Raw genomic sequence first — 22,627 nt, forward strand, 5'->3', positions numbered from 1 at the left:
TGGTTTTAGCAGCTGATCTGGACTTTAATCTAGTGATTGGTGTAAGGATTGTCATATAGCTCAGGATAATATGGGATCTCTTCATCTTCTGAGCCATCTGTGACTGCCCTCTGCCAGACCCCACTCTCTTTAGAGGAAGAATTTGGCGGAGGCAAGGCTGAAATCATATTATCTGCCAGAAGTTTGAAATTTAGAGCTGGTCTACTCTCAGTGACTAGTCTTCCCAGAATGAGAGAGCAGTCCTGAAAATGACTTGTTGACTCATATGACTAGTAGTGAGAAAATTTTCTTCAGCTTAGAAAAGTTTTCTGTGGCTGACAGATAAGCCCATTTTCATCACCATCACCATCATCATCACCATCACCATCACCATCATCATCATCATCACCATCACCATCACCATCATCATCATCATCACCATCACCTTGATCTCTTCTAAAGTCTGCTGATTTACACAGGAAAGCAAAGAGAACCTCCTGGTTCTCATGAGGTGCTGCAAGATGCCACTACGCTTTTAAATCTTGCTTATCACCGAATTTCTACAGTAGAGTGGAGACCATGCCTGGGATTTTGTGATCAAGTGCTTTATAAACCACTGCCCTGCAGCATCATTTCCTTTATGACCTTCCCCTTGGAAAATTCCTTCTCCAAAGAGGAGGTTGTAGACTGGATGGCAGATGCCTGACAAGTAACTGTATCAACTGTTTCAGGAGCACTGCTCATAAGTGAGCATCAACCACATTATCATTTCCACAGCTGAAGGCTGACACGGATGCTTAGGGTCAGATCTTCAGAGCCCTAAAGGGGGGCACCTCTGGGACATCGTGCTGCTGCTGAAAGTTGTCTCCTCAGCTCAGGTAGCAGGAGTGAGTGATTTAAGCACATGCATGGAGCAATCAACACCCTTTCCTGTCAACTCTTTCTAACATTTGCTTTTACAGCACTGGACACTTGTTTTCTCCACAAGCATCCACTCTTTTTTCTCAGGGCTTTTTTGAATCCTTCTCTGAGCAATATCCTGTTGCTAGGAGTTCCACAGGCTAATGGTGTGGAAAAATATTTCCCTCTGAGAAGAGCTACACCTGTCCAACCCCTCTTCTGTGCACCATCCATCACGCTGACAGCATAGGTAACTTGCCCGGGATCATGTCAAAGCGTGAAATAGCTATAAAGGCAACGCATATGTGTTTGTCATCTTTGTCATTAATGGGATCAAGCAAAACTAAGGCAAAGCTATTGAACTGTGCCTCATAAGCCAGGGGAAACTGGAGCCATGTCCAAAAGCAGCTCAGAGTGGTGGCTCCTGCTTTGGCTCATGGCAAGTAGACATCGTGAGCAACACTTTGCTCTTCTTATTTATTTCTTTGTGTTTGCTGTGACTGTACCTCAGGAGACGTGTTGGGTTTGCTTTTGGGGCCCAAACTGCAGAGCCTGGAGTAGGGGCAGCACTATCTCCACAGCCTGGACCTATGTCACTGCACCTCCCTTCCCAGTTCAGTGGAGAACCCCAATTCAGCAGAGGACTGGAAAAAAAAAACACCTACCCTTTCGGCCAGGCAAGCAAACCTGAGCAGGACAGATCTAGTGAGCTTTTAAGGCAGCTCTCTGGTGTGATTAGTTAGAGCTTAACATGAGATAAAATCAATTGGAAACTTGTGTGAGTTAGGGCTGCTCTCATCAGTCAGAGTTTGCAGCAGCCAAGTGCAGCATGATTGTTATTAATATCTGCTACAGATATATAAGCTGAAATGGGGCTTTACAGTAAAAAGAAAGACAAGTTGCTCTTTCCCAAGATCATACAGATTGTGGATGTAATTCAGAGCCATGCTGAGCACCCCACACATCTGTAGTAATGGGAACTGCCTGTTCTCGGGAGAAAATACACCAGTGTCTTATATGCACATGCATTTTCTCATGATACTACGTAACACACAGAGATGTTGTTTAGGAGTTTAAAGTGCTGAGTATTAAGATGTTTGTAGTCTATCCCAGGAACTGCATTAGATATAAGACAGATCACATGCCATCAGTGACTTCACACGAGCCTATGCTTTGTGCCTGCCTTCTTTCAAGGTAAAATGCACTCTGCCAATGCTGTTAGTCCTTTGTAAAGCTGGACCTCAGCATCAGCTGTGGTGCTCACTACTGTGACTGCTGTGATAATTCCTATGCTGCCATATGAATGGGATTGCACCATAAACCCATACACCTTAGCCGTGCTGATGGCCAAGTCTACATAATAGCCCAATGCTTTGGTGCTAATGATCCAGTGTTTATGGTGGCCCACTGCACTGTTGTCATGCCAACGAGATGGTATTCCTCCCTAGAAAAAATAATAATAACCAAATAAATACTTTCTTTCCCTAGACTGGTCTGTCCGTTTAACAGGAGTTGGAGATTAAATCTGAAGGGAGGAAAATCCAGGCTGAAATACAAACCAGCCTCTGTTCAGAGGAAAAGAGAGAGAAATGTCTTTTTCCCTCTCCATCCCCTCTGTCCTTTACAGAACACTCTTTGCAAAACCTCTTCTCTAGTGAAGCAAACCCCTCCTGTGGCAGGGGAGGGGAATGGGAATTTTTGCCCAACCAGTCCCTCCCTGGGGATTTGGGTCAGGCCAGAGACTTCCACACTGAACTCCCCATCCTGGTCCCACAGCAGTATGGCCCCAGCAGGGACATGTCACAAGGAAAGCCTATCCCTGTAGCTGCCACACTGTTCATGAGCACCCAACGTGCCTAGCCTGCCTTGCACTCTGCCCCAGCACATCTGGTGCCCCAGCAGAGAGTTCACACTCTGAAGTACCCATCAGGGTACTTGCAGCAGGGAGGGTGCTTCTGCAGACCCAACCGAACCTCACTCCTCCCCAGGATTACCTGTCTTCCCTTTCTGAGAGGGTGACGTGCTCCAGAGCTCCAGCTCTTCCTTGCCTCAGTCACCAAACCTGGCTGCAGAGCTTATTTTCACAATCCCTTCTTACAACTTTTTTAATTTCATACACACATAGCCTCCTGCTGCTGAATTCCAGGACTCGGTGCCTGGCTCTCACTATTCCTCTCCCAGGGAATTACCCATCTGCCTCTGAGAAATACCTATCTTCTTTCTACCAGTCTTTTTCACAAGTCACTTCTCACGTGCATTTCCCATCCCTTTTTCTTGCCCCTCTCTTGTCCTTTAATCCAGCTCATATTACTCTAGCAGTAAATTATTAAAAGCAGGCAAATACATGCAACAAGCCAGCTTTCTGTCAGACACGAGCCTGTTCAGAAACTGATACACTCAAAATTTCTTTATCTTGGACCAGCTTTATCTTGAGCTAGCCTTTTCTGCCATCCAGTTCTAATGCCCTGTATCCCATCATCCAGTCTTAGTGCCCCACATCTCACAGCCCTTCAGATTCCTGGCTCGATTGTTGGAGAACCATCTCATTGCATCTGCAGGTTTCCTGGACTTTAACCCCTTCATGGGATCAATAAGGTAGAATTTACTGGAATTCATAAAATTATTCAAATAACAAGAATAGCTTGAATTTTAAGAGCAAATAGAAATAATAAACCTTTGAAGGGGCATAAAATCTTACAGTACAGATTGGACCAGTGGCTGTCTTGAAGAGGAAACTGGCACAGGAAATGTCTTGTCCTGACAGTGTAGTTTTCCCTTGCAAAGTTTCTTGCATGCCTGCTGTACCTTCTGGCAGTGCCCCTACCACCAGGGGCACGACATGGACTAGATGAGCTCTAGGTCTGGTCCATCTCCACATTCCTGTATTTTTGACTCTAGTCAAAATTCAAGAATATAACGACAACACCCCAAATTAGGCACCTCAGAGCTGAGAGCCTTCACCTGCACACACCACCTCAGCCACTTTGTTAGTACTGAGACAGTGAGCTAGCTAAGGCATATGCACCATTTCCCATGTGCCTGCAATACATCATCCATACCCAGTGAGGATGCATGTATTAATTTCTTCCTGTTGTACGTGAAGTATGGGAAAGGTTACTCCTTCCAGTCCTGTGTTCTTAGGCTGTTTTTTGGGAGACTCCTTTCCATCCATCCTTCCACCAGTTCAGCAAGCCACTTATGCACAGCACTGTTCTCCCTCCCTTAAGGCTGTGTCAGTGAGAGACAGTTGTAGGGTTTGACCGAGAGGCGTTAAATAGACCTGACAATTTGTGTGCTCTTGTAGGAAATCTTGAACTTCAGCAGCATCTGTGACTTTCTCCCATTGATGTTCTTGGAGCTGTCAGGCTTGAACTGTCCTGGAGATGTTCAAGGTCTCTCTCTTACGTCTTCAGAGTGTGTGGGTAGTTGACCCTGTTGAGTAATGTCATCTCATTAGACAGAAACACGTGTTCATTGAGATAAGGACGAGCTGTCTTCCATAAGGTTTGAAATCAGATCTCAGTTGGTCTTTCTGTTACACGTTCAATTGGCATGTTTCCCCCCTCCACTGAAATCCTGCAGGGATATATTTCAGTGGGCTAATTATAAATTCCTTCTGTCTTGCAATAGCTGGATACAGCATGCCTGGTGGCATGAACCTCCCCTCCTTCATTCGTGTAGTGCACCTCTCTTGCTGCAGGCAAAAGTAATTTCCCCAGCCTGGAAATGTGATTTAATTTGACCTTGTTCACACAGGTTCTGCATCTTTTACATTCCCACCCCCAATGATAAAACAGGATCAGGGGAAATTGCAATGATTCACAGTGATGCTCTGCATCAGCCTCCAATTCTTCTTGTTCCTTCCTCTCCCCATCATCTCCTGCTCTGCCTACCCACTACAGCTGTTTTCCTTACAGGGTATTTCTGACTGTAGGTGGAGGATGTAAGAGGGATGTAAATATGTGAAACCACATGCTTGTGTCACATCTCTTCTGTCAGGAGAGGCAAATTGCATGTTCTTTCCTTGTGAGACACTTTAGGAGTCAAAGGAAAAGAACTGGAGAGTGAGAATGAAGAGGGAATATTAACAGAAACAAGGGGAGTGCTCTAGGACTGTTTCTATAACATTTCTGTAGTAGATCCTTACTTGCAGTCCCTGCCTGCCTAGATCCACTCCTTCAGCCCTCCACTGCCTGCTCCAAGGCTGCTGGGGTTGCTCAATTGCACAGTCCTACTGTCTAGTGGCTGCTGTCCCCAGCCTTTCCACTTACTCTTCCCTGAAATGGTGAGAATAAATTATCTAGCTTAAATACCTCAGCCCTTGTCTCCTAATGGTCCCATTTAGAGGAGCATCTCTAAATCCTTGTGCTCTCCTTCTGCAAGTTCAGAAGATCTTGTTTGTGGGACTCCCTCTCCCTTGTCTGGTATTTGATGCTTAACAGTGAAGCCTTCTAGCTTCTCTAAAAGGCAGTCTCTCTAACTGTTCCAGGGGAGTATTTATAATACAGTTGCTACTTTGCAGAATCCCAAATCATACAAGATGCTTGGAGGGGCACATTCTGTCTGTGCATCAGCTGTTTCCACCTGTAAACTTGGGCATGGGAACAGCAAGCCATTTTACATCAGCTCACAGAAGCTGTAAGCCATGACAGGAGACATTGGCTATCCATATCAATAAGCTGCTGAGCACTATGGAAGCATGCTTACAGTGTTTTCCCAGTAATGGGGATGGCATCAGTTGTCAGCAAAGCAGACAATCTGGCTGCACGTGTTATTCAGACTTGTTAATGCTCTGCTTCTCGTCTGCTGGCTTTCCCTTTTCTGCTAAACTGTTACCAGAGCCTAGGAAAACCTGCCGGGTCCAGTGCAAAATTGTGTTGATCCTTTGCCTCCAAAAGCAGGAGATTTTTGTCTCATTTTAGGTGTGTGGGACTGTTATTCTTACAGGAAGTTTCTGAAGTGGATGAGAAATGTTTGAGAGCCCTTAAGAGATCAGGGCTATATTTGGTATTGCAGTAGCTTTATCATACTTGCTCTTTCTGTTTCTACCTTGCTTCAGCAGTTCACATCAGAGGGAATATGGTCTGAACAGGTCATATCCAACCCCAGGTCATAGTGGGGTAGCTCGGCCAGGCAAGAATGACAACAAGTGGTCTCTAAAGCACTTGTAGCTGCAAGTGTTGAGTGTTGAGCTTCTGCACTCAGAAGAGAGTGGGAAGGGGCAGGATGTAGGAGAAGGAGAATATGTCCTCTCATCTGTATTCTGTGAAGCTGGGAAACAGCTGCCAGAGCAGGAGACCACAGTGGATAAAGGACAAAGCATTTGCATGTTTTGCCCCAGTTTGTAGAGACTGATAATGAGTAGGAGGATTTTGACCTGGAGAAGTTGGATGAGTTCCTCCAGGGTGTAGACTTTAAGGGTAGAAGGTTTAATTCTGAGCATAGGTTGGGTTGTCTGCCTGTTGACAGGATGACGGTCCAGAGGATGTAGGAGTTTTCTTGTTCTCCATCAGCTTGACCCTTTCTCTGTCAACCAAAGCAAGATGCCTGTTCCCTGGAGCCCCCACATGATGGCTGGTGCCTCTCATATGAAGACAGAGGTCCACCTGGAGCAGCCTGGTCTGAAAACCTACAGCCTGGCAGTAGGAGCTCATTCCCAGTGAACTGGATGTTTGCAGAGCACAGTACAAAGCTCTGTGAGATCCAAGCGCTGCCCACTGCCGAGTAATATTCCTGTAAGAGACTCATATAAGACATCCATGGTTTCTATACATTTTCCACCACCCCCCCCAGGAAGCTTGTGTGAGGCTGAGCAAGTCGCTTGCTCACTCTGGCTGTAATTAAACTCATCTTCATTATTGCACATTTTGGCTCACTTTCATCCTCTCCTGCCGTGAGGTGTTTGCCTCCAACCCTGATCTTCGAGCAGGGATGAGCATGCTGATCCTCCTTCCATCCTCTCACTATCTATTTAAACTGTAATGTTTTAGGGGCAGGGACATTAACCCTCATCTGGATTAGCATTGCTCTAATGTAAATAATATTAGTTACATTATAGATGTTTCTGTAATTAGAGTTCCTGTTTCTATAGGCATTTAAACACCTCACCTCCTCATTTGACAGTTATGTTATTTGATTTGTGTTCTCCTGATGTGGAGATCAGTACAGAAACCCTTTTATCTCTTCTGGTGAACAGGTTTAGACTATGATTGGATTTGATTTTTTTAGCACTCTGTGTAGGGAGGACCCCACAGATATCAGGTACAATTTGAGTAAGGTGGAATACTGCCACAGAATTTGAATGGAGATTAAATAATGTGGTAAGAAGCGGGACTTTAACCAGTGGGATTTTTCAAGGAGCATGAGGTAAGGACAAACCCTTTCAAAAATGGGGGAAAAAAGGGCTGGCCTACCTGGTGAAGCCTTTTGGGAAGAAAAATTGGCTTCCCTGTCCCTGTTTGCCTGCCTTTTGAACGGGACACATTAGTATTTGCCATTACTCTGAGGGAAGTCCACTCATGAAAAGGTTTACCAGAGATGATTTTATCAGAGAGGCTTGCCTTGGCAGATGGCTGTATGCTTTAAATTTAAACAGAGAGGCATAAATAGTAGAGAAGAAAAGAGGGTAATAAGAAAAATATTAAACTGCCCAGTGCAAATCCTTGGGGAACTTCTATTGCAATAACTGACCTCCCATATAGCACCATTTATTTTATATGCTGGCAGCTTTATAGGTGCTTGTACAGCTACAGACGAACACCAATTTGCCAGTGCAGTTTGTTTTGATAACTGTTGTTTTCAATAAATCTGTATTAAAATCAAAGGGAAAATTAAATAGACCAAAGTCAGTGGCACTAGAGATAAGGTAGCACATTACTACACTGGCCTCTTCAGCTGGAGGAGCTGTCTCTACCTCCAGTGTGGGTCACAGGTGTGGTGAATTTCAGTGGCCTCAGCCAACATAAGTGAGAATATTTGGTGGAGGAGAGGAATTCTGATATTTCAAAGCTCAGCTACTTTCAGGGGTGTAACAAAGGAGGAGGTCTGGGTGAGGATGCACTGCTCACTTTTGCAGGCTCTTTCTCTTGGGTTTCAAAGGACACTTGCAAGCGCAGAGGTTCGAGGTCTCCAGCCTTTGAACCCTCTGCTCTGTCTCCCAGGACCCCTTAAGTGTTCCCACCCCTACATGGCAATCCACACAGCTGGTACCTGTGGACTGAAAGCAGCAGGAGAAGCAGGATCTGTGACTGGTCCCCAGGCAAGTGGGATGTCTGTGTCTCAGGCTTTTCTGGACATGGCATGTCCTTCTCCTCTCTACCCCTGGCAGACTAGGTGCCTCCTGTGGAAGTAGGGGAAGTCCTGGTGCAAGAGAGGGAGGAGAGAACAGAGAATAGAAACTCCAGGGAGAGTGCTGAGAAGAAAAGAAAGAAGAAAGAAAGGAAGGAAGGAGCGAGCTGCGGGAAATGATGGGAGGAAGAGAGAGGCTGGAAAAGGAAAGAGGGTCTCCAAACACTGGAGAAGAAAGACAAAGAGGCAGAAAATAGAATAAACAGAAGGGGAGACAGTGGGGAAATTAGAGTGGTGTAGGCAGAAGATATGTGAGACTAACTCCCAGTCCCTCACACCAGAGAGTAACCCCTTACTCACCTCCCTCTGGTGAATTTAGCTGTCTCTTGGAGGTGTGTGTTTCTGGAGAGAAAGGCAAGACCTTAAGTTTGGTGAGAGGAGCTGCTTTGGTCAGGAGTTTAGGTACTCCTCCAAAGACTTGGCCTCTGGACACATGGAACAGCAGTGATTAGAGCCATCCAGGTAATTATTTAGTTTCAGTGGGGCAGTATAGAGGATTGTTGGATCCAGGAAATTTTGCATAGCACTGAGCATCATGGTTGAGTCCAAATAAATAATGAACATAAAAGATTTCATGGTAGAGTAGGTAACATTTTTTCAAATTGATCAATGTTTTACCATAGAACACGGAGTGGAGTAACTGGGAGCATTTCTTAGGAGGTATCAGTATCATCCAAGCTTTTGCTGAGAAATTACCCGAAATATTCCTATGGGTTTTTTTCTCATCTCCTTCTGACGGTATTGTTTTACTCTTGTTATACATTTATACCCTTTTGGTCCAAGAGTTTGGCCTAAAACATGGGGTCTCCTGAGCTGGGGTGGGGGAGGCAGGTGCTCTCTGGCTACAGAATTTTTCATCTATGAAGGTTTGTTTTCCTGCCCACAGAAAGAATCAAACCACCAGCTACAACGGGCTTGTGCCAGGCCATTTGCCTGCCAGCCATCAGACCAAGGGCTAGTTCAGGTTTTTCAACAATCATCTCCCCTCAGCTTGTTTGGACTGTGCTGGTCGCTTTTCTCCCCGCTGCTTCAGTGCCTTATGTTCATCTTTTAAAGGCCTAGTTGAAAAACAGTTGTCAGAACCCATTGCCCCCCAGCTTGGGGCAGGGATCCTTGTTGTTCCTGGTATCCAGTTTTACGAAGACATTTAGCTGGTTTAATAGGGGATCTTAAAAAAGGGTGGAGATTATGCCTGTCAATTTAAAGTACAGTATAAGGAAACGTAACAGCGTGGTGTAATGGATGGTTTGGATTTCTAGAATGATGTAATAATAAAACAAAAGAAATGTCAAAGTGATAAAGTGAAAAGAAATATACTATTTTTATTTGGAAATATGTCATTAAAGAACAACAAAAAAATCAGAGCACTAAACTTTTTGTCCCAGCTTAGGACAAAAATCATATTTTTTGAAACCTCTGAATTTCCCAAGGGACACAAATTCCTCTGTTATTATTTTTGGCCAGCTGTCTTCCATATGACTGCCCGTGAAAAGTATTTTATCTCACGTTAAAATCCCACACATAAAAATGTCTCTCTACCTTCCAGCAGGTGTGCTTCTCCTGTGGGAAGATTTGCTTTATCAGCAATATTTCCTCCAGGAGAAATGCTTAATTTTAGATGTTTTTTCCATTTACACTTAGAGTTCAAGACACTTGAGCAGCGGCTCAATATTGGGTGGCCTGTGCAGGCGTCAGAACCCCTCCTTTATGCACTGCAACCCTATTAGCTAAAATACTGGCAAAGAGATTTTGGTGAAGTTTTTTTTTTTTTTTTTAATGTCCCATTAAAAATGTTTAAAATGTTTAAAAATGTCCCATTTCACTGCTGTTGATGCCCTCACTTTGAAATACAGCTTTCCCATGACGACATAGCTGTAAAACACATTCAACTTTTTTATTTTTTTCTTTTTTTTTTTACTAGTTAGCAATGGAGTTTTGCTATAGCCATTAAAATATAAAGAATAAACTGCACCCAACTGTACAATATTTTTTACCAGGGTTAAGCCTGAATTTCTGTGTGGATGGCATTGGAATATCAAGATTAAGTATACAGTGCGAGCAGAAGGGTTTTATGACATACAATAACGTAAAAAAGCTTGTATTTCTTTAACAAATTGACATCACTGTTTGCCCTTCTTTCTTTGTACTTCTTGAGTCTGATTTTTAGGAGCAAGAGTTGGACAAGGCATGGTAGATGATTCAGTGCAGCTCCCTTGAACCAAAATCAGGTTGGCACTAATGGGACGTTTTATGGTGCTGTAAGCGGCCGGTTTCGTGGTTCCCACTGCTCCTCGGGAGGTGATCCCACAGTTTAATGCATAATAGCCTCAGGAAATTTTTCCTGATGTTCAGCCTACGTTTTCCTTTGGTCAAATATCTTGTGGAAATGCTCTGCTGAGGGGTAATTTTGTGTTTTGGTGCTGACACCATCCTGGCATATGTAGGTAGTTTTTCTGCTCACCCCGCACACAAAGCGGGAGTAAGGGGCAAAACCTGGATTCACTGGGAACTTTTTACCCTCCCTCCTTACTCAAGCACACCTACCCAGGTGTGCTCCTGCTTTCTGAAGCACATACAACAGTAGTAGTTTCACATCCAGCACCAGGCATCGTGTGCCTGGGGCAGTCCCACTGTACCCACGCAGAGGGGACTAACAGTGATGTGCAGCCCAAGCAACACAGTTGTTTGTGTTTGCTTTGCATGCAGTTGCATCCTCTTGCACTCTTGATTAACGTGGGATTTTTTGGAGACAGGACCAGCCTGCCTGGCCAGCCTTGTGTGCTCAGTCAGTATGAGGTCCAGCAGGGACCATTCTGTTCAACCCAGCAAATCAGAGGCTAGAGAAATAAAATGCTTCCATGCATCAAACCCCAGAGGTTTGCTCAAATCCAAGCTACAGCAGATCCCCTATGCAGACGTGCCATCCTGATGTGAAATGTCCAAGACTCCCTTGTCCTCTGTTAACACAGCCCAGTTAATATCCACTCTCTGATGTCCTGCGCTGTTTTTCTAATGCACTTTGTTTCCTATCCTGCCAAAGGCTGTCCCTCTCACCTCTGTTTTAACTGGAAAAGGATTTCCACCCCATGGCCCTGATTCTGGCTGAATTAATGGTTTTTGAACTGAATCAGCACATTTGAAGTTAAAACAGATCCCCACTGAGTCTGTACATTTTTATTACTGTGCAAGGAGTGCTTAGGAAAATAAAAGGAACAAGAAAGCCCTGAGTGTGGACCACCCCGTTGAGGGGGGAAATATAGAAATTAAGCATGTTTATATGAGTGATATTTATAGGGTCAAGTGACATATATAGTACGAGGCCTTGGAGCCCATCTCGGGAATACCACATACCAGTCTGGGCACTCACACTCAAGAAAATTTAATTGAAATTGAAGCAGGTGCAGAGGAGGTCTACCAAGCTGGAGTAGGAAATGGAAAGATAAAGTGGTAAGGAGACACAAGAAAAAATGGCTTGTTTAGGCCACCAAAGGAAAGATGAAAAAAATGATCAGGATCTGAGAAATGCCTATAAATACACCAGGGGAGGGAAAGAAACCAACAAGTTAAATCAAAGGATCATTTTCCCAGAATAAATTAGTGTAAACTAGCTATGAATACATTTTATCTGGGAGTTAGGGGTTTTCCTATCTATTGAGCAGAGAAGAGCTGAAGTAGCCTTCTGCTTGGGTTAGCATGGGCAAGTGAAGAGACATATTTGAAGATGGAGGTTGATAAATTTACTGGGATGTTGGAGAGGAAATTTTATTACAGGATGGAGGAGTATGGCTCAGTATCCCTGGGACTCCTTTCCTGACCTATACTCCTACGTGTGGATTGCTTTTATAATCTGAAATCCTCTTTTGCCTTTCCTTTGCTAAGGACGTCAGCACCTTTAAAATCTCCTGTGATTGTCACCCAAGAGCGCTGGGCTGCATCTGCAAAGCTCCTAGCCCCACAGAGCTGCTGTTGCTCCCAAATTCATCAAGGGGGTCACTGTCAAACAATGAGACACACTTAACTCCCACCGGGTTTGAATGAGCTGCTTCCTTTCAAAACACCCTTTAATTGACAGCTAGAAATAGCTTTCCATGATGACAAGCTGTCATTAATATCATTCACCAGAATGATACCCCAGTGATAGTCTATGAGTTTAGAGGAAAAGGGAGAGAGAAATCCTCTGCAAACAAATGTTTCAACAGAATACACGAACTGAGCTGTGGTTTCAAGAATGACAACATGAATATAAAAATGTACGTTGTGAATATTAGTATTCCCTTAAATATGTGCTCATGTTGGTTAATGAGTCCCACCGGTGGCGTTAGTAACTGAAGGATTTGGGTTGGCACGTTATTAACTTGTTAAGTAGAAAACAGTGATACAAAACTACTTGTCATGTGTATTATAAGACATTTAAAAGTTGCACTCAGCATAAGCAGCTGAACAGAACTAAAGGAGTCGCCTTTGAAATGAGCTGATTTTTCTTTGTGCCACAATCATGTAAAATCCCATTGCTTTAAAAGGAGCTGTGCTCCATGGGCCCTGGAAAGGGAGGTACTGGGAGTGGGGTTTGAGGAGTGGCTGGGGCAGTTGGCAGGACTCTTCTTCCTCCTCTGTGCTAAACAGGCAGCGACCTGATACTTCATCCTGGGCTGGGATGAGCTCATCCCTTTATTCACTCAGAGCTGCCACATTGGGTCAGGGGGGTTTATTCTGTGTTTTCTGCCTTCCCCTGCCCCCCCCCTCCCCCCGCTGCCCTCTCGTAAAGCTCTGTCCCTCTGTCAGCCTAGTGGTGGCTGCACATCTGTGCTGAATGAAATGATGCTTTGTTAAGAAACTGTTGGCCTTCTAAAACAAATAAAATTGACAGGTAACTGTAGACCTGGTTGCTGCATCTGCTGGCAGCACAGGGATCCGGCCATAGGAGAGAGAGGCACAGCTGGAAGCTTTGAGCTGACCTTTCCACCCAGGGTTTGAAAATAGTCCTTCATGTAAATCAGGACAGACCAGACACTGCCCTAGCATGGACCCTATTTCCTCTGGGCTGCTTCTAGCCATCCGAAAAACTCTAAAGTAGGGCAAGCAATTAAGATATCAGAGCAGCTCCTGAAACACATTCACTTGCTCTTGGACAGACAGAGGGATGGTTCTGTTGGTCCTGAGGCAATGGGGTAGCAGGACTGTCATGGGCTGTGCTACTTGGAATAAATAAGGTGACCCTGATGAGCAACTATCAGCCCTTTTGGCCACTTTTCCCCATCTGCACAACCCAGTTTCTCAGCATTCCTTGCTCAGGGCTCCATGGCAATTGTTCACCTTTACATTTCCTAGCTCTGCCACTGACAGAGTCCCTTGGGGAGGGGAGCTGTTGCAGTGATGATGCTACAGGGGCCATGTGCATTGATGGGCAAGCCACAGGATATCTATTGATCACCCTCATTCATTTTTCCAGAAGGCTGGAGTGAGCCAGATTAATCTGTAGGTGACATTTTGAGTGGCCTGCAGTGTTCATTTGAGGCATGCACACCCACATAAGACAGGCTCGGATATGAACAATACAGGAACAGTGACAATCTTTCATAAAACACGGCTCTCTTCAAACTGGTTTGAGTACCTTCTTCAACAGCTGATAGCTGTGCCAGAAAAAAGGCCCTCTTTGAAAATGCAGTTGCCGAAGGGAATCTCATTGTTGTCATGCAGTCTTTGGAGGACAACTTGTACGGATCTCACAAGGGTCACTGAGGCTGGCAGAAGCCAAGTTGTGGCCTCTGGTTGTTGCAGAAAACTCAGCTGGGAAAAGGGGTTCCCCCAAAAAAACCCTGGGCAGGATGAAATCTGCCTGCTGTGATGCTTGGCAAACCCCTGAAACAGCACAAGGCTTGGTTGATGAAAAAAGGACATGCACACATCTATGAGCCATTCATCGTTTGTCTAGACTGAGGAATTATTTTTTTACTGCTAGATGCAGAGGCCAGCAGTGGAAAGGCCTCCTTTCTTTCATCCTCCTAGAAACACAGGCAGGCTGTGAGCCCTAAATTTCAAGCCTTGGGCTTGCAGTGTAATTCAAGCATGTCTCAGCCAGTTTCCATCCCAGGTAAGGAGGAGCAGGGACAGATTGCTCAGAGAATGCCACAGTACAAAGGCCTTCAATTCACTCTCCTGGGCTCCTGGCAAACCATACATCAGTCACCAAAGACTTGACAAATCACAGCGATACAGCTAAGCTTAGAAGTAAAATTTCACATTATCCTTGGTTATGTGGGTGGGAGGCTGAGAGATGCCAAATCTAAGAGGGCTTAAAGGAACTCTTTCTATTATTAAATGGTTTGCTGTTGGTATTTTTACAGTTATGACATGCTAGTTTCATGATTCAGGCTCCCAAGTTCAAGACCTCATACAAACAGAGCAAAAGGATAAATCGAGTCCAAAGAGCTGGCAACTCAGTTAAAGGCAGGAGCACCAGACAGATTCGGTCAGGCAGCTGTGGAAGTGCGGGCAGCCCATCTTGAGTGAATTATCAGTCAGTGATCTCTGCACTCCAGTGCTTACCTTTGTCTAGTATTTTAAGGCATTGAGCCAGAGAAAGCTTTAAGGGATGATTTGAAGAGGGCAGCAAGATGATAGAGAGGTAGGACTGCTCAGGGCAAAGGATGGGTGAGGTTACCTCTAGGATCCTTCACAGTCCTACTTGTGCAAGTCCGTGCTCTGAGTTTGCTCACCGCACACGTGGTGGGTATCAGGGATGAGCCAAGGAGCTGCTGTATTGAAATGTGGAGCTGTGAGTTAATGTGGGAGCAAGGAAGGAAGCGGTGCAGGAATAGCCCCAGCTAGAACACTTGACATTGCAGCTGAGCTTTCCAAGATTTACGGATGCGTCAAGTAGGTTAAAGACTGGGTATCACTGCAGGTAAGATCATGGAATCATTAGGGTTGGGAGGGACCTCTGGAGATCATCCAGCCCACCCACTGTGCCAAGGCAGGATCACCTAGAGCAGGTTACACAGGAACACTTCCAGGTGGGTTTGGAGTGTCTCCAGAGAGGGAGAATCCATGACCTCCCTGGATAGCCTGTTCCAGTGCTCCTTGCCATGCTCCCTGTGCAGCTGGCAGGGATGGGGGGCACACAGGCTGCCTCAGAACCCTTGGAGTGTGACATCCATCAAGGTGCGAGGTGTGTGTGTGTCCTGGCTGCAGGCACCAGCCACAGGCGTGGGGATGAGGTGCCAGAGTTTGGGGGTGTCTAGCAGAAACCAGGCAAGGCCCAGACACAGGTTTAGGATCAGAGAGCTCCATGAACATCAACGGATGGAGCCATCAGGGGTTGGGGGAGGCAACCCGAGGGCACGGCAGGATGGCCCTTTGGGACACATGGTAAGCGGTACCCCTGGGGAGACAGGAGGCGGCAGGCCAGTGGGGAGGGCACGAGGTGTCCGCCGGGCACGGGGGGCGGAGCGGGGGGTCAGTGCCCGGGGACCCGGCGGGGCGGGCACGGCGTCGAGGCGCGGCCACGCGGCGGGGCCGGCGGGCGGGCGGGACTACGCTGCCCATCGTGCCCCGCGGCGCGGCGGGCGGCGCGCGCATGCGCGGTGGGCCGCGGCGGGCCGGAGGCACCGCCCCCGGCGGCGGCGGACGCTGCGGTTGGGCGGCGGCGCTGCCGCTCAGCGCGGGGTCGGGGGTCAGAGTGCGGGCGGTGAGTGGCGGTGCCGGGCACTCGTGGTGCGGAGTGCGGGGCGCGGGGCCCGCCCGGGCCGGGGCGGCCCCGCCGCGGGGGGGGGATCGCGGGCAGCAGGCGGCGGCTCGGCCCGGCCCGGCCCGGCCCGGCGGGGCGCGGGCGGCGCGGGGGCCCCGCAGGCCCGGCGGAGGCGTGGGGCCGCCGTGGCCCGGGGAGGGGGTAGAGGCCCGGCGCGGAGCGGGGGCGCGGCCCGGCCCCCCTGCGGCTGCGGGGCCCAGGCTGGGGGCGTGGGGCGGTGGGCCGGGCTGGGGGCCGGGGCGCGGCGGGGCGAGGCTGTGGGGAGGCCGGGGGGGCCAGGGGGCGGCCCCGGGCCGAGGGGAGGGCGCGGGGTGCTGGCATCTCGTCCGCTCGACGCCCCGGCGGCCAGGCCCTGCCGTGAGTGTAAGTGCCGGTGTTGGCGGTGGCAGCAGTCCCCCAGGTCCCAGCTGGAGCGGGATCAGTCGCTGTCAGGGCTTGGGGAAGGGACAGAGGCGCGTCTGCCCAGGGGGGTGTGCGCGGGGTGCGCAGGAGGCAGCAGCAGGGAGATTTTTCCATGTTCTTTTTGGGATGGGGAGGTTCATAGGTGGAAGTGATGGGGGAGTAGGAGGTTTGGTTTACCCCCCACTCCCCTGATTTTTTTTTTTTTTACTCTGTGGGATTGAACTGATCACCTGCCTCAGATCTTGAGACTGAAGTAAACTTGAGAAAGCTTAGGAGTGCAGTCTGTTTACTTGTTTCCTGACTGGCAGTAGGAATTTCTTCTCCTGTTCTTTTCTCGCTGCTGTGCTCTTACAGGTGTTTCTTCCAAACTGAGATGTATGAAGAGATGTTGTCATTTACTGCTTATGTTCTGTCTTTTACAAGTCCTGTGTCTGGTGGATTTGCGTGGTCACTGCTGGGCTGTTTGCTAATAAGTCCAATGTTAGTTTTACTACTTCTTTATTTATCTCGGGTTTTTATTGAGCTTTTGTGTTCAGAAATGGTGGATTGACAGCTACTGCTTAGTCTGAACTCTTAGTATTCTTTCAGCTGCGATGCAAGGGACCAAAAAGTTTTCTAATAGGTTAATGCTTGTACTGTGCCTCAGGAAGGATGAGGGCTCCAGGAAGGTACGTCTCAGAGGTACCTGTCCCATCAGATGCTGTTAGACAGCTGTTTGAGGGTTGTACTTGATTTTTTTTTTTAGTGGTAACTTGAATTTATTTTGTCCTGTAGTTGTTCTTTGCAACACTGTAACATCTCATAGTGCTTGATGTTAAAGTTGGCATTTGAACTTCTGTTTTCAAATAAGGTAGTATGTTAGAAGTCCAGTTGTTTACTCTTCAGCCTGTAGGCTTGGGAAGTTTGATTTTGGTTGTTTTTTTTAATTCAGATATTTTTGTTTTCCTTTTTGAAGCACTGAATTCTGCCCTTTGCAGCTGGATTTTAATGTTAATTTACAGCGTGGACTAAATGCCTGTTTTTGTTTGAAGAGTGACCCTGTGGCCCTTTTATGGTTCTTGTTTATCTCAAACTTTGAGTAGCTCTACATGAATGGTGTGTTGGGCTTTTTAATAAAGTTAGTGTGTGTCTAGACATATTTGAGTGTTACCAAAATCCAAAAGAAGAAAGTGATTAAAGAATTAAAGAAAATGCTTGTGTGCTTGATGCTAAATAAAGAAGTTCTTGGATTAAATATACTCTGATAGGACCTAAAGTTTCTGTTCTGCTCTTGAGAGACACTTCAGTTTGCTTCCTTTAGGAGGCCTGATTACAGCTGGTTTGGTGCTTATCTTGTTTTGATTCTGTTAACTTTGGAAGGCCTTGATTTGATTTTATCCCCCTCCCCCCTTAAATTTTGGAAATGGAGTTCTGGAAGAGACTTAAATGTGACAAGTATTTGCACTTTACTCTGTCCCTGTCTCAGTTCAGGAGAACTGAGGAGCCTTTAGGAAAGGGCCACAAGCCCGGAGAGTGCAGATGTGGTGGCATCCAGCTGTGGCTGCAGGAGAGCACGGAAGGCTGTAAGCACCTGTGCTTTTGTCACAAGTCTGTCCTTGGATCTGAAGCAGGTATTTTTGCTGGAAGTGGTCATCCTGAGACTCCTAGTGTTTTTCTCTAGTAGTGGTGAGCTAACATACCAGCATGGTGCCATGGCAAGCAGGGGAATGAGGGAAGAGGAGGAAAAGTTGTGGCTCTCAAAGCATAACCTAGAGCAGAGGTGCTGGCTGTTGCTGCTAGGTATCATTTGGACCATTTCCCTCCTCTAAGAGAAGTGATCTGTGCTGGGCAAATGCCAGCTGAGAAGTTATATTCTCTCCAGATATGTTGTGCAGGTAAAGATACTTCACTCCCAACAAAAAAATAATTTACTTTTTTTTTTAAATTTCAGCTGTATTTGTTACAGTCATAATTTTTTTCCATGGTTGAATATTAGAGTCAGCATCTTCCCTGGCTGGTTTTCCAGGCTCACTGAGACTGGATTGTGTGGAAACCATGCCCTGGTTGGAGCATTTGCCAGTCTACCTGGACAGAGCTTTAACACTTTTGGAGTTCATTTGTGAAGATCAAAAGTGACCACTGTATTGAGCAACGTAAATCTTGTCTCCCTGAATCCAGACTGAGATTCATTTGGCACTCTCAGGTGTTAACCTTCATTTTTTCAGATAACAAAGGTGTGTGGCTGTGTAAGTGGTTTGAACAATTGTAGCATTCCTCTGTGTGCAAATGAAGTAATTATGCATGCCAGAGTCATGCATGCCACCCTTAAACAAAGGGTGGTGGGTTATGCTCTCTTCCACTAAATGAGACCAATATGCAATGGTAGCTTTTACTGGCTAGATGCATAGGAGCTACAAATCTCTTGCTCCTGGCACCGGGAGCTGTGCTGTGGACTGAGTACACTGAAGTGCCATAAATTTCAGAACTTGCTTCAGAGACCAGGGCTGGGAAAGTTTGAGTGAAAACTAAGACGTGTTATTTTTTGACAGTTGATTGACCACTGGAATGAGCTGTCTGAAGGTAGTGGGGAACCTCCATTCTTGATGCTGCAATTCAAGGCCAGAAACTTTTCTGAAAGATGTTCAAGCCTTTGGGCTTGAGTAAGGAAGTGGAAACTTTATGGCCAGCATTACATGAGGTGCAGACAGGATGGTCCGATGGGCTTTGGGAATTCAAGTTTTATGTGTCTATGCTGCTACAGCCGGGATACCTTCTCCATTTCCTGGAAAGTGCCACACCATCCCAGGTGTCTGTATCCTGGTCTGAGTTTGGTGAGCAGCTGAGCTGACCAACAGCTCCCAATGGCTCATCTTGCTCCTGCTCATGCCAGTGTGGGCCCATCCTCTTCTTTGAGCTTTGGTGTTGATCCAGCCTGGCCCCAAGCTGGTTTGTCTCACTGAACCAGACGGAAACTATCTTGTTTTAATTGCACTTTATTCTGGCTGTGTTAGTGCTTTTATAGGTTCCTGTGGTTGAATCAGCTCACAGAAGGGCCAGACAAGCTCAGGAACTGGTGTAACATAATCAGCAGGAGAGTAAGACTGAGAGGGAAGGACAGGCCAGCCTCCTTTTGGCCTCCCAGAACTATTGGCTTTTAATTAACCTCATTGTGTGTAGTTTCACCCTGGTGCGTTGTCTTATCGCTCCCAGGCAGAAGCAGGAGAGCAGACTAGAAGATTTTTGGTCTGATCCTGTGCAACTATTCTTTTCCTTAATAGCAAATCTGCTCTTCCTCTGTGGCTTTTGCTGTATGCATCCTTGTTGTTGCTTTGTTTTAATTTTTGTTCTTTCCTTTCTCTACGTTTCTTCTAAGTGACCAGTCCTTTGCTGTGTGGAACTTCTTCAGACTCCAGCTTAGACCCGTTTGCTCATCTGCAGTTACTCTTGGAGGAGGTTTAAAAATACACAGCAAAGCCTGTCTTAGGAGACCAGTCAAGGAGCTGACGAAAGTGGGTTGCCTAGCAGAGGTGGCCTAATAAAATTGGAGTGGAATTATACTGTGCATCTTTGGGACGGCTTCTGGGTGGTCTGTTTGGACGAGTTCACGTCCTGCTGGTGTGGAGTCTCGTGTGGGTTTCACTGTGTTGTCAAGTGAACTGAGATGTGTTTGTTTCCCAGCCTTGTAGGGTGCCATAGCTCCAGCAAGTGCTCCCCTAAGTAATCAGCGCCTTCGGCCTCACACATTGTGATCTCACAAGCCATCGTGTCTGTGATGTCACAATGGAAGAGATTCTGGTGCTCTGACATATGTGGTCAGCCAAGGAACCCAGCGGGAAGAATGAGCTCAAGAAATGGGAGAGACCTTCCTTAACCCAAGAGTGCCCTCCGTCCTTTATAGTCAGCCCTTCCCCTATTCACTGATCTCTTCCATGATGGCACTTAGGGGGAAACCAGTGCTTGTGTAGACTGAATTATTTTTTTTGGTTGAACTACTGAGATGCATGTTTCTCCCAGATGAGTGGTTGCCCAACTATCCTCCTGTAACCTTCATTCTTCTCTGCTGTTCACCTCACTTGTTGTATTGCTTCTAATTTTAGACTGTAAGTTCTTGAGAACAGGGACCTCTTCGTCTGTAGTGGGAAGAGCCTGGGTGCGATTGTGGAGTGCTGTAAAAACAAAACGATGGATGCCAAGCTGTATCTGAGCTGAGCAATGATGGGGCAGCATATAGGCATGACGTGGCAATGCCTTGGGAAAGTTACATTACAAATTTTCCAAAACACAGGCTTGGTTGTCTAGCAGTGCCGGAGACAAACCCAGCCAAACGTGAAGGGAGTGCAGCCATGGAATTGTACTGTTTTCATGTTCAAGAGATGGTGCTGTGAGGTTAACAAATTAAAGATGCAGATTTACCTGTCTAAAATTGTGTTACTTTATTAAATGGTTCTAAAAGCTTTGTCTTTTGTTGTTTGTTTTACTTTATGTGTTTATTTTTTTTTTTGCAAGGTTGGATGGTGAGAGTGGATAAGCTGGTCTTGTTTCTCGTTTCCTGCCTCACAGGCTAGCCAGGTGCTGTCATTTTTGGACTGTAGTTCATCTAATGAAATATTTGGGTTTAGGTTAAGCTTGATTTTAAAAAAAAAATCTGAGTTATCTCTATTGTTCTTCAGTTATATCTTCACGCAAGTGAAATATGGGCTCACATTTGACCTCTGAGTATGCATTTGAACAGCTACCAAAATTGAAGTCCTGCATTTTTTTGTTATACTGTGTTCCAGATGTTGCTAAATGTATGCAATTTTGTTCTATCAAAAGCATCTCTATTATCCTATCTTTTTACAATTTAATAAAATAGACAAACCTGACTTACATTTTTGATTGGTTTCGTTGCTCTAGCGTTGAGCTAAGTTGTCTGTTGGAGGCCAGGAGTCACAACTGCCCCTACCGAGGCTTTGCACAAATAATAAACTGAAGTGTTTTACTCCCAGAGCTTGTTTGCTTTTATTTTTTAATTTCAGTTTGTCTTGTTGTTTAGATTAGGGGGGGGGTTATTTTGCTTTGGTTTGTTTGTTTGTTTATTTTGTAAAATGGTGGAGGCCTGTATTGCCATAACAACGTAATTTAACATGTAAGTGAAGACTGATAAAACATGTAATTTCTTGGGTCACCCCTCCATCCTGCAGTTATGTGTTGTCTTCCTGCCCCCTCCCTACTCATCTTATCAAACTGGACAGTGAAGGGGAATATTTTGAGGTTAAAGGCAAGCTGTGATTTTAATTAGATGTGGTTCTAAAAAGTTCATATTTACGTTATGTGCAAAGAGCCATTAATCTCAAGTTTGTAGGCTGATTTGTCTTGCTGTTGATGAATTTGAATCCTCTGCAACTTGTGTGGTGCACATCTCTCTCTGTGGCTTTGAGGCTGTCCTACAGGCAGGGGAAAGCACTTGCAATGCCCTGCTGGCTCTTGTCACCAGCATTCTTCACGGGGCAGGAGTCCCCTATCATGTTCCTTGCCACTTTGGTTGTCCCTAAGCAGCTCTCCCAGCAGGGAGCCTGGCGCGCAACAGCCGCTGGTGCAGATTCTCCTCTTCACACTCAGTGGGGCCCCTGGCAAAGTGGCAAAGCTGGTGGCTACAGCTGGCACTTGGCTTTGCTTACTTGCTGGTGATCAAACTGTTGTGCTTTAGTACCGTGTGCCTGGACTGCTAAGAAGCAAGAGCTGTGGTCAGCCTGGGATTGTACCTGCGGCTGATGTCCAGAGAATAATTTTCTTTTTTTTAAAATTATTTTTTAAAATACAGATGCTGACTATACGAAGTACTATCACATGGGACACAAGCTGTTATACAGTACAGAACACAAACTTTATCTTGCAGCTGAAGCCCACCACATGTGGCCATTTCCCATCTTACTGGGTGCAGCAAATGTAAAGTGCTGTCACATTTTCCTAGGTCTGCGTACAATCTGTCAAAATAATTCCTGAGGTCTAGCCTCAGTTCATGGTCCCATTACATCTTATACGTATCTGTGTGAGGAATTTGAGCTGTGTGATATGAAATATTAACCTAGTAGGGTTGACTGCCAGATGTGACAGCTTGCACTGTCTGAGATTATAATCTGATCCTGTGTGCATAAGAAATATATATGTGATGGTTTATGTAGGTTTGGAAATGGAATCACTGAACATGTGGATTTATATGGATAGAGCTGGTTTTTTAATTTTTGAAGCTGCCTTGCTTGCATCATTGTCTATTGGAAAAAATACGAGATA

The 22,627-nt window shown here is 46.1% G+C and overlaps 1 protein-coding gene across 2 annotated transcripts in view; it reads left to right on the forward strand.

The window, feature by feature from the left end:
* Window positions 1–15,900: 15,900 nt before the first annotated feature.
* The window catches only part of ERI3 (ERI1 exoribonuclease family member 3), a 129,428-nt gene continuing 122,701 nt past the window's right edge, over window positions 15,901–22,627 (forward strand). The window contains exon 1 of one of the 2 annotated variants that reach the window (XM_017824750.1): window positions 15,901–15,913. The gene's annotated coding sequence lies outside the window, so the exon portion shown is untranslated. Of the gene's footprint in view, window positions 15,940–22,627 lie in introns of both variants that reach the window. The other variant, XM_017824749.1, reaches the window with a different exon arrangement.

This window comes from Lepidothrix coronata, unplaced genomic scaffold, assembly GCF_001604755.1.
Source record: "Lepidothrix coronata isolate B3197 unplaced genomic scaffold, Lepidothrix_coronata-1.0 Scaffold112, whole genome shotgun sequence".
NCBI classification, from domain to species: Eukaryota; Metazoa; Chordata; class Aves; order Passeriformes; family Pipridae; genus Lepidothrix; species Lepidothrix coronata.